We start from the raw sequence: 15,281 nt of genomic DNA, 5'->3' as shown, positions 1-15,281 counted from the left end.
TTACCATGAGGCTTATATAAACTTATAGATATAGAAGACTATTTTGTGCTGATAATAAGTTAACTTTGATCACATAGATAAACTCTACCCTTTTATGTTTTTGATGTCACAATTTACCTCTTTTTATACTGTATATTCATTATTATAGCTATAGTTATTTTTAATACTTTTGTCCTTTAAACTTTATACTAGAGTTAAATGGTTAATATGCCACCATACTGCAGTACAGTCATGCACTGCATAACCACATTTTGCTCAATGATGGACAACATATACAATGGTGGTCCCATCAGATTAGTACCATATAGACTGAATGTGTACTAGATTATACTAAGTTTGTGTAAGTACACTCTGTGATGTTCGCACAATGATGAAATTGCCTAACGATGCATTTCTCAGAACATATTCTCCATCATTATGTGATGCATGACTGTATTAGAGTATTCTGAAATAGACTATATACTTACCTTTACCAGTGTGTTGTACATTTTCATGGTTTTATGTTACTAATTAGCATCTTTTTATTTCACCTTGAAGAACTCCTTTTAGCATTTCTTGTAAGGCTGGTGATGTAAGTGGTGATGAACTTCCTCAGCTTTTGTTTTTCTGGGAAAGTCTTTATCTCTCCTTCATTTCTGAGGGACAGTTTTGCTAGATAGAGTATTCTTGGTTGGTGGTGTTTTTCTTTCAGCACTTTGAATACATCATCCTACCCTTTCCTAGCCTGTAAGATTTCTGCTGGATTTCTCATGCTTCTTTTCTCTTGCTACTTTTAATATTCTCTCTTCATCTTTGATTTTTGACAGTTTATTATTAATGTGTCTTGGAGAAGATCTGTTTAAGTTGAGTTTATTTTATGACCTATGAGCTTCAAGATCTTGGATATTCAAATCTCTCCCCAGATTTGGGATGTTCTCAGCCATTATTTCTTTAAATAAGCTTTCTGTCCTCCTCTCCCTCTTTTCTTCTGGAACTTTAATAATTTGCAGATTTTTTTTTGATGGTATCCCATAGGTCATATAGGCTTTCTTCATGGTTTTTCATTCTTTTATCTTTCTTCTCCTCTGACCGGATAATTTCAAAGTTCTTGTCTTGTATTTCACAGATTCTTTCTTCTGCTTTGACTATTCTGTTATTGATGCTCTCTATTGCATTTTTCATTTAATTCATTGTTTTCTTTAGTTCAAAAATTTCTGTTTGGTTTTTTTTATGATCTATCTCTTTGTTAATCTTCACATTTTCTTCATGTATTGTTTTCCTGATTTTGTTGAATTGTCTTTCTATGTATTCCTATAGTTCATTGAGCTTTCTTAAAACGGCTGTTATTTTGAATTCTTTATCAGGTAATTCAGCTCTCCATGTCTTTGGAGTTGACTACTAGAAGATTATTGTGATCCTTTGGTGGTGTCATGTTTCCTTGATTTTTCATGTTCCTTGAAGTAGTGCATTGTTGTCTTTGCATTTGAAGTAGTAGTCACCTCCTCTAGTCTTTACTAACTGACCTTAGGAGAGAAATACCTTCCTTCAGCCTTGCAAGGAATTCTGAGGCTTTCTCAGACCTTCTATGGACATACCTACTGCAGGCTTCTTGCTCCCTTTGTGGCAGAATTTTTAAGCTTCTATGCATTCTCTTGGTCCTGAAATGCACCAGACTGGGTGCTGAAAGCCTCCTGTTTGCTTTCCCAAGGGCAGAGCTAAAGTTCAAGTTTGTGGTCTATCCCTGGCCCGCAGATTCAGACCAGCTTTATGCACATTCTCACCAGACATTTGTCAAGGCTCACTCTTGCCACCAACAGTAGCATGCACAGAGAACCTGCCACAGGGTAGGGGGAGTGTGTGGGTAAGGCATGCTGTACTGTGAGTGCCCATAGGCAAGTTGCGGGATCTCTGGGTGATGCATTCCTAGGGGCTCATTGTTGGGCTTCTTGATGGAGCTCATGACACAGTTAGTAGGATCCAAATCCTTTTATTGCCCTCCAAGAGTCCCTTCTGCTATTCTCCCAGCCTCTTGCTGCCTCTGCCAGTCACACAACTTACAACTCAGTACTCTGGATGGGGTGGTAGAGAAATGAGCCTCTTTGGATGCAGTCTGCAGAGCTGGGGAAACAAGACACTCACTTACATGCTCTCTCATGCATATTTCCTGACACACAGGGGCCAAGAGTCTTCTCAGCTCCCTTGGAATGTGGTGCTGGATCACACAGCTCCCACAAAGGCACTTTTGTCTGTGGATGGAAGCTAAATTGTTGTTGTTGACAGGGAGTAGGGGTATGATGAGGGATGTCATATTGAGCCATGTTTTTGAAGTCACTCCTTAAGGCAACACTTAAAAATTATCAGAGTTACATCACATTCTCATGTTCATTGGAAGAAAATAGAAGTTTGGCAACCATATGCCCCATTCTTTCCCTGGCAGCAATCAAGTGGACCTGAATGCAGCTGTCTCATTTAGCTGGGGTTTGTGGGCTCCTGTTTATCACAACCTGTTCCTCTCCCTCTCCAGGCCCCCTGTACTTCAAATTTACATTTTCTCTTGGGCCCTTACAGGCATACGATTTTTGACCCCTGGATTGCACACTGATTTACTAAAAGTGCAGAATCTCTGAGTCTTTGGAAATACACAAGAGGTTGAAAGTTGAGTCTTTAAGAAGAAAGAGTGGATTGAAAATGAATCAAGACAGCTGAACTGAGAAGCAGACCTTGTTTTCTTAGGCTAAACACCACTTACCCTGTATGAGAAGACTCATGTTATCAAAGCTAAACTGAAACTGGTATGTTGTGCTTTCAATTAATTATAATGTTTAACTTAACTCTAAAGAAAATTCACTTACTAGTTTATATAAAGTGTATGATTAAATTGTTCCCAAGCAACTATCTTTTTGTTACATGACTCAGTTAAGACACAATCTTGAGACTTTCAGATAAAAATGGCAAATTAAAGCCATTTCTACCCCTCTCCCACTGAAAACAAGTGAAAACTACATAGAGAATGATCCACATAGACTACTTAATTTTCAATGAAATTAGAAAACAGCTATAATTCCAAAACTCAATATGAGAAATAATATGCAGACCAAATATTGAAAGGACATGAAAGCAACTTGCCCCAGTAGACAATCAAGCTGCATGCAGGATTCTCACAAGTTGGGGACACACTTGAAAGGCCAAGTATGTGACTTGTGGCTTGGAACTACAGCACCATTGAGTGGAGTCAGGGCACAATAAGGAGAGACATGACTTGACATTTTTGCACAGCGAGCTCTGCATCTGCTCATGTCAGTAAATGAAGATAAATAAGTGCTAGATCACCTCACAGAAGACAGTGAAATACAAAGATTTTCCCTGCAACTCCTTGTCATCGTGAGTAAAGACATATAGTCAAGGCAATATTGTGCAGCATAAAATTTGAGAAGTGGTTTATGACAATTGAATCCAAGGTACCTACTTCCAGGGTTTCCCCAGTCTTTACCCCATACATTCTCCTGCGAAGATATGGCTCAAAAAGTGAGGATACACAGTTATTTTCAAATAGGAAAGAAATAAGGGGCTATAACGTGCATAGCTTCTTCTTGGTAAGCCGCCTAATGATGACATTGTACTGGCAAATATGTGTGTGGGGAAGTCATTGTAAAGGACTGGTGGTGAACATAGAGTCTGTTGAAATATAAAACTATGGGAAAATAACTAGAAAAGTATGATTGAGCAGAAAATTTATAACTCTTGATGTTGTAAAACTTACAATATACTATACAATATACTATAGGTCACAAAAATTGCAATGTAGGGTATGAGGATAGGAATCTGTAAGAAGTTTTTGAAAGCTATTTTTCTTCTCTCTCAGAGTGGAATATGAAAGGACAATAAATTCTGTTTAAATCTAAAAAATCAATTAGTAAGCTAATTAAATAAAGTTATAATGGAAGAACCCATAAGACTAAAATCAGATTATAGAAACAACTGACTATTTCTGAAAGAAAGCCAGACGCACAAAATAACACAAAGATACCATAAACCATACAGTGAAAGAAGCTTTAAAAATGAAAAGCCTGTTGAAAATAAAACATTCAGTAAGATGACAGAGACTACATTAAATATATCTGTCAATTCAATAAATATAAATAAATTAAACTTACTCTGTTAAATAAACCATCCCAATTGGATTTAAACAAAATGAAACAAATATTTGCATAACTAAGATATGTGTGTAAAGCAAGTGACTCAGGTTAGAAACAAATAGGCAAAAAAAAAAAAAATGGATAGGCAAAAAAAATTCAAAAGACCAGGTAAAAATAAATAATTAGTTTCCATGAGTCACATGATTAATATTAAAAAAATTTTTAATTCAAAATTTAAAGCATTAAGGATACTTTACATTTTATATTTTACAAAGAAGAACATTTCACAAATAAATTAGCATATTAAACAATAAAAGTAAATTGGTTATTTTTTGAAAAATTAATGTAGCATAAATATGTCCATGCTAATTCAGTAAATAAAGAATAAATAATTGGAACACATCTTTGGGCAAAGTTAGGTACAATAGGAAAAAATATGTAAGTAATATTAAGGATCTAGAAAAATATAATTATTATGGAGAATTTAATAGATACCTATAAAATACATTTCCTTTAAAATGACACATATCTTTCTCTTTTACGTGCCCATAGAATATTTACCAAAAATTTAACACAAAGAAAACTTAATTTAAATTCTGTGGTGCAGAAAAAGTGTAGACATATGTTCTGATCACAATGCAATAAACATAGATACTAACAATAAATATATAAACAAAATCTCATACCTCCTGAAAACTAAACAAGAACAAAATGACTTTGTCCTCAACATGTCTAGGGTAAAAGACAAAAATCAAAGTGAAATTTGTAACATATTCAAAAACAACATAAATAAAAATACTATCTATCAGAACCTTAAGAGTTCAATTAATTCAGTGCTCAGAGGAAAATTATCTATTGTTAAAAATCAGTTAAAAATTACCTAGGCATTGTACTAAAAATATTTCACTGGCAGGTAAATTCCATAACAGCAGAGGTTTTTGTCTATTTGTGCAATGCTTTATTTCCAGCTTTCAGAAAAATACCTAGCACATAGCTGTAATCAGTATATGGTAATAAATGAATGAATTAATTAATCAATAAAACTATGAAATTAAAAAGAAAATAAACCCAAGAAAAATAAAAGTAAGAAGTTTATGAGCTAAGAGTAGAAAACAGCAAGTCAGAAAACAGAAAAATAGTAGTACTGAAATATATATCTAAGGTCAATTCTTAAAATCAAGTAAGCAAAGACAGATTATTAGTTAATATCAAAAGAAAACGGAAAAAACACAAATGCACAGCACTAGATGTGTGATGGGAAAATAACTATAGATAGAGAGAATAATAAAAATAGTATTGAATTGTATTTATCATAATGGAATCAATTTTTGTGAATGATGAAAATATATCATTGGATAAATCATTATACATTATTTCAATGGGATATTATTCAGCCATAAAAATAAGCAAACTACCAATACACACAATAAAATTACTTTAAATTATGAAGAGGAGAGAAACAACCTAATTTAAAAAAATGTCAATATACTTGAACAGGCAGAACACAAAAGAAGATTTTCAAATTGCCAACAGCACATTAATAGATGTTCAACATTATTACTCACCAGGAAAATGTAAATTAAAAATGCAATGTGATACCACTATGTACCATAAGAACTACTAACATAAAAATAAAAACTTAGGGCCAGCCATAGTGGCCTAGTGGTTAAGTTAGTTGTGCTCTGCTTCAGCGGCCTGGGTTCGGTGCCTGGGCGCAGACCTACACCACTCATCTGTCAGCGGCCATGCTGTGGTGGCAGCTGACATACAAAAAGAGGAAGATTGGCAGTGGATGTCAGCTCAGGAGGAATCTTCCTCAGCAAAAAAAAAAAAAAAAGAAAAGAAATAGAAAAATAAAAGCTTACAATCTCCAAGAGTTGGAATGGATATACAGCAACAGAAATTACTGATGTGTGAACAGTTACACTTCAGAATACTATATGGCCCTACCTACTAAAGCCAAATAAGCTCCTGCTCTATGACCCAGTAATTGAACGTCAAGGAAATGAGTGCTTATGTGATATATACAAAAAAGATATATACAAGAATATTCAGAGCAGCCTATTCATAATAGCCCCAAATCTGAAAACAATCCAAATGCTCATATATGGTAAAATGGATAAATAGTATTTATATAATGAAATACAAAGAAAAAACAAACCACTGATACATGTAAAAATATAGGAGGAAGATACAAAATAGTCCTTATTATATTATACTCTTTACATTAAGCTCAAGGACAGGCAAACCAAGTCAGAATAATTATTGACTCTGGCAGATGAGTTGACTGGAAAAAATAAAACATGAGTGAGCTTCTGGGATGCTGGATATTCTATATTTGTTTCCTGTTGGTTTTACGCAGATGTTTATATATGTAAAAACTCACCAGTCTGTAAACTTAAGATTTTTCTAAGGGGGGCAGAAATTCATTATTCTAATTTTTTAAGAGCTCTATTGAGGCATAATTGATATATAATAAACTGCACATATTTAAAGATTGTAATTTGATAAGTTTAGACATATGTATACATCCATGGAACCATCACCCAAACCAAGATAATGAACATATTAATCATCTCCAAAAGTTTCTCATGTACCTATATACTTCTTCCTAACATCTTCCAGGCAATCACTGATCTGCTTTCTGTTACTGTAGGTTAGTTTGCATTTTCTAGTATTTTATAAAATTGAATCATACAGTACGTACTCTTTCTTGTCTGGCTTCTTTCACTCAGCATAATTATTTTGAGATTCATTCATGTTATTGCACATACCAGTGGTTCATTCCTTTTTATTGCCAAGTAGCATTCCATTGTGGACTTACCACAATTTAATTATCATTAGTTTGTTGATGCATTTCCAGTTTTAGGCTATAACAAATAAAGCTTGTATAAATATTCCTGTACAGGTCTTTATATGGATATGTTTTCATTTATCTTGAGGAAATACTTAGAAGTATAATGAATTGATCATATAGTAGGTATATGTTTAACTTTTTAAGATATTGCTAACCCGTTTGCACAGTGGTTGTACCATCGCCACTAGCAGTGTATGAGATTATCAGTTCTTCCATAGCCTTACCAACATTTGGCATTGTAAGACTTTTTAATTGTAGCCCTTCTAATAGGTATGTAGTGGTATCATGGTGGTTTTAATTTTCATTTCTTTAATAACTAATGATGTTGAGCAGCTGTTCATGTGCTGATTTACCATTCCTCTTTGGTGAAGCATCTGTATCAGATCTTTTGCCCACTTTGAAAAATTGGATTGTTTGTTTTCTTACTGTTGAGTTTTGAGAATTATATATTCTGAATACAAGTCCTTTATCAGATATATACTTTGCAAATATTTTCTCACACTTGTGTTTTTATTTTTTTCCCAACGTCTTTTGAAGAATAGAAGTTTTTAATTGTAATGAAGTCCAGTTTATTAATTTGTTGTTTTATGGATTGTGCTATTGTCATATCTTAGAAATCTTTGCCTAACTCAACGTCATAAAGGCCTTTTCCTAGAAGTTTTATAGTTTTATGTTTTACCTTTTTAGGTCTATGATCCACTTTGAGTTAAATTTTGCAGATGGTACGAGGTATGGATCTATATTAATTTTTTTAAATATGGGTTTCCAGTTGTTCCTGTACCATGGAACATAAACTTAAGATTTTTGAACATGTCTCCATGTATGCTATACCTCAATAGAAAATTAAAAATAAGTAAACACATAAATGAATGTATTGAAAGAAAATCAAAATTCAACATGGTCCTTGTAACGAAAATACCTCTGTGCCATTCCTGTGTAGCTGATAGTCCAACTCTGGTTCACCCCTGGCCCTTTATGTTTTTCAGTTGAGATCCTTGTCTATTCTCTACTGCCTCTCCCCAGCTGGTGTTGAACTCTGATCTTTGTCTTATGAGACTGTTGAATATTCTGCTCTGTTTTTCAGAGGCTGTCTGCTTAGGATTTTAGTTTCTCATTCTGTGCAGACCTAGAATCATCAAATTTCCTGAGAGGAAACCTGAGGTCTCCCCAGTCGTTGCCAAAAGCTGTCCTGGTTTCTCAACATGGCGTGCTAAGTGTGGATTGTCCATGTGCTGCTAATGCCCAGAATCAGAAAATGTCCCCGAGTGAATGTGGCTGAGGAGTTATCTCCACTCTCTGAGCTTCTTCCCTTTCTGGAGCCTTTGCCTTCTCACTCTTCATTATTTCAGCAACTATTGATTATTCTAAAATGATGATGTCTGTATTTTATCTGGCTTTTCTAATTGTTCTCAGAGGCAGCCCTAGTCTGCCACGAACCTCTCCAGTCAAGAAAGGAGCAGAAATTCTGGTATAAATTTCTTAAAACAAACAAACAAAATCTCACCTATTAATTGAAAGAGAAATTGATGCTTTCTACAAGGAAAAAAACCCACCAAAATCCCTAAAATCTTGGGGCCGGCCTGGTGGCGCAAGCGGTTAAGTGCGCGTGCTCCGCTGCGGCGGCCCGGGGTTCGCTGGTTCGGATCCCGGGCGCGCACCGAAGTACTGCTTGGTAAGCCATGCTGTGGCGGCGTCCCATATAAAGTGGAGGAAGATAGGCACCGATGTTAGCCCAGGGCCATCTTCCTCAGCAAAAAAAGAGGAGGATTGGCGGATGTTAGCTCAGGGCTGATCTCCTCACAAAAAAAAAAAAAAAAAAAAATCCCTAAAATCTTAAATACATCATTAAATTTGAACGTAAAATTTAAATGTCATATTTCTTAGCATTGTTAAGGGTTTGGGAAAATTAGAACTCTCGTACACTACTCACAGAAGTGCAGTGTAAATATATATAGCTCTTTTGGAGGACAAATTTGCATTAGATATAGAATTCAACAAATGAGGGGAAGGAGGGGGAGGAGGGCAAAAGGGATAATTTGGCACATGTTTGTGGTCATGGGTTGTAATTAGTATTTGGGTGGTGAACATGATTAATCTATGTAGAAATAGAAGTATAATGATGTACACCTGATATTTATACAATGTTATAAACCAATGTTACTGCAATAAACAAAAAATTAAAAAAAAAATTCAACAAATATACAAATCCTTTACTCATCAATTCCCTTGCTCAGAATTTACCCTAGAGAAGCATTCACGAATATTATGCAAGTTATTTATTGCAATATTGTTGTAATAGCAAAAAAAAAAAAAAAAATAGAGGAAAGAAAGAAAGTGGAACCTAGCTGCCCGAACTATAAGAAAATAGTTGTTTTAAAAACTCATTGTTGGGGCCGCCCCGTGGCTTAGCGGTTAAGTGCAGGCACTCCGCTACTGGCAGCCCAGGTTCGGATCCCGGGTGCACACAGACACACTGCTTCTCCAGCCATGCTGAGGCCACGTCCCACATACAGCAACTAGAAGGATGTGCAACTATGACATATAACTATCTACTGGGGCTTTGGGGAAAAAAAGGAGGAGGATTGGCAATAGATGCTAGCTCAGAGCCGGTCTTCATCAGCAAAAAGAGGAGGATTAGCATGGATGTTAGCTCAGGGCTGATCTTCGTCACAAAAAAAAAAAAAAAAACAACTCGTTACTTCCATATAACAGATACAGCTATTCAAAGGAATGTATTGATTTAAATGTTCTGATATAAAAAAAAGCTTTAAAATCCATTATTAAATATACAACAGAATATTCTTAATTATTTTTTCAAATATGTAAATGAGCCAGTTAAGAGTTGTTGCCTCTGGGGAATAGGACTGGAGATCTAGAGTGGGGAGAATATTTTATTTTTATTGTATACTTTGTACTACTTAAATGTTTATTTACCATGTCATTGTATTTGTTTATAAAGATTATTAAAAGATAAATGGATGTTTTTAAAGGCAGAAAGATCTCTAAATCTCTAATATATTCTTAAACTAGATAAGTGAAAAAATTAAAACAAAAGGAAGAACACTGGGGTAATTTTTTTATTAAAACTTAATTAATACAGGTGATTCCTACTCATCATCTGATTATTAAATTGTGTTCCAACTAACTCCCTGTTCTCAGTATGCCTTTATTAGTATGTGCCTACAAAAAAGAAAGATGTTTATAAAAATCACATCGGAAAGGAGTAGTTATAGAAGTGTACCTATTAACATCTCTGGGAATATCTGAGTGCATGAAAAAAAGTTTCTGAAGCAGCCGGTGGGAAATCAGAGCTCTCTCTGAGAACAACTAGAATGACAGAGAAATGCAAAAACCGTTCGTTCAACGGTGGAGAGCTACTGAGACAACTTATCTACTTCAGTCTATAACCCTATCACACAAACTTTTGATAATTTTTCTCTCATAAAATATATACAGATAAGCCTGGAAACTTCATTATAGTTTCGAAATTATTTTTGAATATGGCCTATCTTGTCAATGTGTCAAAATTTGAATTGTATATATTTTGAAACAAAAGTTATACATTAAAGTGTTTTCTGCTTTGCTCAAAGCTCTGATTTTTTTCCCTATGAATCCTAGATCCTTTCCTTGAGTCTTTGGGCGCAATAAGCAGAATTACAACATTAAAAGCTGGTGAGCACATTCATTGCAAGCTTTCATGCTCGTGGGCCACCAACTTAAATTCAAAAGAGTACAATTTGGTGTCAAACTAAAGAATAGCATACAAAAGGAACACTGAGGAACTAAGGTGGAGGGAGGTGTCAACTGGTGAGACTAGGAATAGAAAAGTCCTGAATTGGATTAGAAGTGGACACTAATAACCCACTATGAATAATGAGGGGAGAAATAGGAGATTACTTGAAAATTACCCTTAATATCAAATCTATATAAAGCACATTAGTGAGCAAATAAGTGTTAAAAATATCCCGAATTATTGTCAATGTCTTTGCTGTGATTATATAGTCTCTTATAATTTTACCGTTCTTTTCTTCATATTTAAGTGCAAAAAGCACATAAATGTTAAATACTAAGATCAAGCCCCATTATCCATCAACCAGCTTCAATAATTATTAATATACTGGCAATCTTGTTTCATCTTTGCCTCCCAACATCTACTGTTTCTGGCTATTTATTTATTTTTATAGCTTTATTGAGGCATATTTTGTATTCCATAAAATTTACCCATTTAAGTTATTATTTTTAGTGAATTTATAGAGTTATGCAACCATTATAACAATCCAGTTTTAAAATATTTTCATTACCCCCACAAGTTCCTTTGTACCTGTTTGTAGACAATCCCTAGATCTAGGAAAACACTGTTCTGCTTTCTGTCTTTATAGATTTGCCTTGTCTGGACATTTCATAGAAAAAGGGTAATAAAATATGTAGTCTTTTGCATGTTCCAGTTAGTTTTAACCTAATACCTTTTAGCCTAACTCTTTCACAGTGCAACTTAAAAAAAAATGACACAAAACAACATGACCTTGACCCTAACCAAGATATAAGGCAAGACAATTAAGCAAAATAACTCATCAAATCAGCACTTTACTATAAAATAGAGTTTTGGTGCAAGAAAAGAAAAATAACAGGGCAGAGAAAATGTAACTGGTAACAGAACAAAAACAAAGCCGAGTCAGGGTTCCCGGGATGATGATAGACAGTAAGGACGGGAACAGAAACATGGCCAGAATGTTCTCAGGTTTCCCCTCTCCCTACAAGGCTTGACCTGGGTTTGGTCTGATGTATATCAGAAGACTAGTTCTTAATCAATTGGATGAGATTTAAAGACAAAGCAAGGGATAGGGTGGTGTTTAAGCATGTGGTAAGAACTAGGCCAATATTTGGACTTCTTCTGGATGAGAGTGGGGACAGTCCCACTCTAAGAACAGTCATGACTAGTTCAGAGAATCATTCACTCAGTTATGTTAAAATTGTTAGTATTCCAATCCTCTGCTTTTTCATTGCTTTTAGGACAGAGGCTATCCTAAAATGAACAACTGAGTCTGGGTAGAACTAGGATAGCAGTGAGTACTGTTGATTAAGAGCTGAAAAATAGAATGAAAATGGGGGAGGGTAAAGGATATCATTGGAGGCAGTACTTAAAGATATTTTTCTACATCTTTCTACTGATATTTATAAAGCACGGATGGATGGACTATAAAGTGTAACAAGAAGTAGCTAACGTTATCATAGCATATATCTGGATATTAAATTTATGTGGTGTATTTATATGGTTTGAAATGTTTATAAATAATAGACAAAATCACCTTCTTCCTATATGTAGATTATCAGAAATCCTAAGTCACTTCTGAATCAGTGACAGTCACTAATACCCAGTAACAGTTATAGTTCTGGATAGAAGTTTGTCCACCTTAATATTTTCTTTCTAATAAGTCTTACTGTCTACTGAAACTTGACAACATGCCACAAAAAATGAAGACGCGAACAGGTTGGACTCTGAAAGTCCTTCTGGACAACATAGAGAGGAAAATATCACCAATTTTATGTAGTTCTCTTACTATTGAAGACATGTGCTCCTTAGGGAATTCAAGAAATACTGCATTTATAGTGTTATCTCTGACTCTGCCAGTGGCACTTTCTTGACTATCTCTCTTTAAATGAATGGAACTATCAGTGTGAATCATGGCATACTGAAGGATGCCAAAATATCTGGTCCATTCATCTAAAAATATAGTCATACTGATTACCTCAATCCACATAGACAACAGTTCCTGATGATTAACTGAACTAGCTTGATCAATATAACCCAAAAGATGAACGAGAGGGAAAAAAGGAAAAGAAAGAGGGATTAATTTAAAGTTATTATGATTGTCATATCAATGAAGACAGTTTTGCAGCATGCATTAGGTTTACCCAAAGTCATTTTTTACCTTACTTTCTCCATAGCAACATTTGAATCTCTAAAGGCTACACATCAAATAACCAAAAGGAATTAGAACATAATTATTATGGATTCAGAAGAGAAAGGAGATTAATCAAACACATTCAGAGGAAATATGGAAGCCACAGATGCAATATTATTGTATTAAAAAAGAAGCAATGGTTTCCTTGTTTATGGAAGCAGTTAAATAACAAAATATTCCTGCTAAGCTTTCCTATACAAGCATGGAAGGTAGGAATGTTTCCAATCCTTAAAAAAATCCTGATTAATTTATGCTTTGGAACTTTTTAGAGTCTATTTGTAGCCTATGACTTCCACCTAAGCACTGGAGTAGACCAACAACTGCTCAATGACCATTTCTGAAGTGGTCATGCTTGTTACATTTAGCAGATAGTAGTCAGAAAGTATAGTTTAAACCTTGAATTAATCCTTATTCAAATCATAAAATGCAAAATGGTACTTTAGATAAACTTTCTACTAGGCACTTTTACACATATTAGTTCATCTGAGCCTTATAAGAACTCCAAGAATTAGGTAGGGCAAGGAATAATAATATTTTTTATTCATAGATGAACATAGTGAGGTAAGGGAAGTTAAATACTTTATCTAGCATCACTCAGCCAGGTAGAAACTAAAAATGCTACTTTTGTCTAGGGAGAATCCTTCTCTAGTGTTCTGTGTCTTATGCTGTGTTGCCTCCAAACAGATTTAGAAACTATGGTTCAGAATTTTTTATAGAGTAATGCTTAATTACATCTATATCTATATCCAGATATTTATTTAAATATCAATTTAAAAGTTTGTGTTTTGTAATTAATTAATTCGTAAATAATTATGGAGTAATTTATGGACATGAATTAGGTCCGGGAACTATGCAAGGTAATAGACATAAAGAGATGAACAAAATACAGTTTCCTCTCCACCACACTCTAAGGGTGTAATCAGACAGGTAGATGAAGATTACAGTGGGTGAACTGGAAATTGTGATTACAGATTGTGAAGTGCCTTGTACACTATGTTCAGAATTTTAAATTTTATTCTCTAAGCAGCTGAGAGCCACTAGAAATCTAATTCAGGAAGAAAACAAATTGGGATGCTTATTTCAGTATACAAAGCTTCCAGCATTGTAAGAAATAGATTGAAGAAAGAAGAGACTAGTGACAAGGAGACGAGAGGAGGCTACTGAGAAAATCAATCGCAGTTGAACAGCACCCGAACTATGGTAGTGGTGGTGAGTGGAGAGGAGGAGGGCTGTTGTGGGAAATATTCCTGAGATACAATTTTAGAGGTAGAGTTTGCAGGCTTTGGTGATTTGTTCGATGTGCCTGTGTGGTGGGGGAAAAGGAGGAGAGGTTGCCTTAGAGATGTTCTACCTTTTAGCAAGCCCACTGATTTAATTTCTCTGGTCCCTTGCATATTTTCTATGAAGTGTTCAAGGATAGGCAGAGAGTAGCCTATTTTGTTCAATGCTTTCTTGCTCTTCATCATCACATTTGTATTTAAGTTTGCCCGGTTCCAAATGAGTCAGCTGTGCCAATTTTACAAAAAGTGGTTTTTAATATTAAGAAAAGCAGAAATTGGTATCAAAAGTGAAAAAAAGAATCATTTTTCTATCTTTATTTAATTCGATTTTAGCACCTTTTAGAGTTGGTTTTGTTTAGTTTTTTTTCTATGTCTCCTACTGTTTGACTTCATAACCTGTTACTACTGTGGCGCACGGTCACAAACTCTTCCCGCTTCCTGGATTTTAATCTCTACAAAATTCTTTATGCCAACACAGAATAAACCCGAAGTCTATAATAGGTATTCTAGTTTACTATTGGTAGTGATCTTTCCACGATCATAACGATAAAAAGGTAAATTATCAAGGTGTCATGAACTTGAGCTGGTTAACTTAGTATTTTGTCCTCCACAAAGGTAGTGCATGTATTTCTAATCAAATGTTCTGATGAAATCATGGAATAGCCACAGTTCTTAAAAACTGTAGAAAACATTAGTGGAAAGAAACAAAAGATAATATCAGAAAAATATAAGAAATTTTTGCCCATTTCTTTCAAGCATTTTAGAAACCAGGTCCAGCTGGGGCTTAATTACTGTCAGCGCTGGAAAAATCATGAGGAGAAAAACCCATTATCTTATTTCAACAAAGTGTTTTTTTCTCTTTGCTTCCTAAGTATTCATAAAGAGGAGTTGTATTCAATGGAAAAGTTTAATTTACGCTAATAGATTACATAACTGTCTCTCCCTCTACCTTCAGGAAAAAGGCATTAGCATCCCATGTGTGCCATTCATTATGAAACACTGATTACCGTCTTTGAACAAGCCTAATGTTTACAAAATCAGCCAATACTGAAACATGACCTCTCAG

Source organism: Diceros bicornis, chromosome 17 (assembly GCF_020826845.1).
Source record: "Diceros bicornis minor isolate mBicDic1 chromosome 17, mDicBic1.mat.cur, whole genome shotgun sequence".
In the NCBI taxonomy this organism is placed as follows: domain Eukaryota; kingdom Metazoa; phylum Chordata; class Mammalia; order Perissodactyla; family Rhinocerotidae; genus Diceros; species Diceros bicornis.
Note: the sequence above shows the minus strand (reverse complement) of the source record.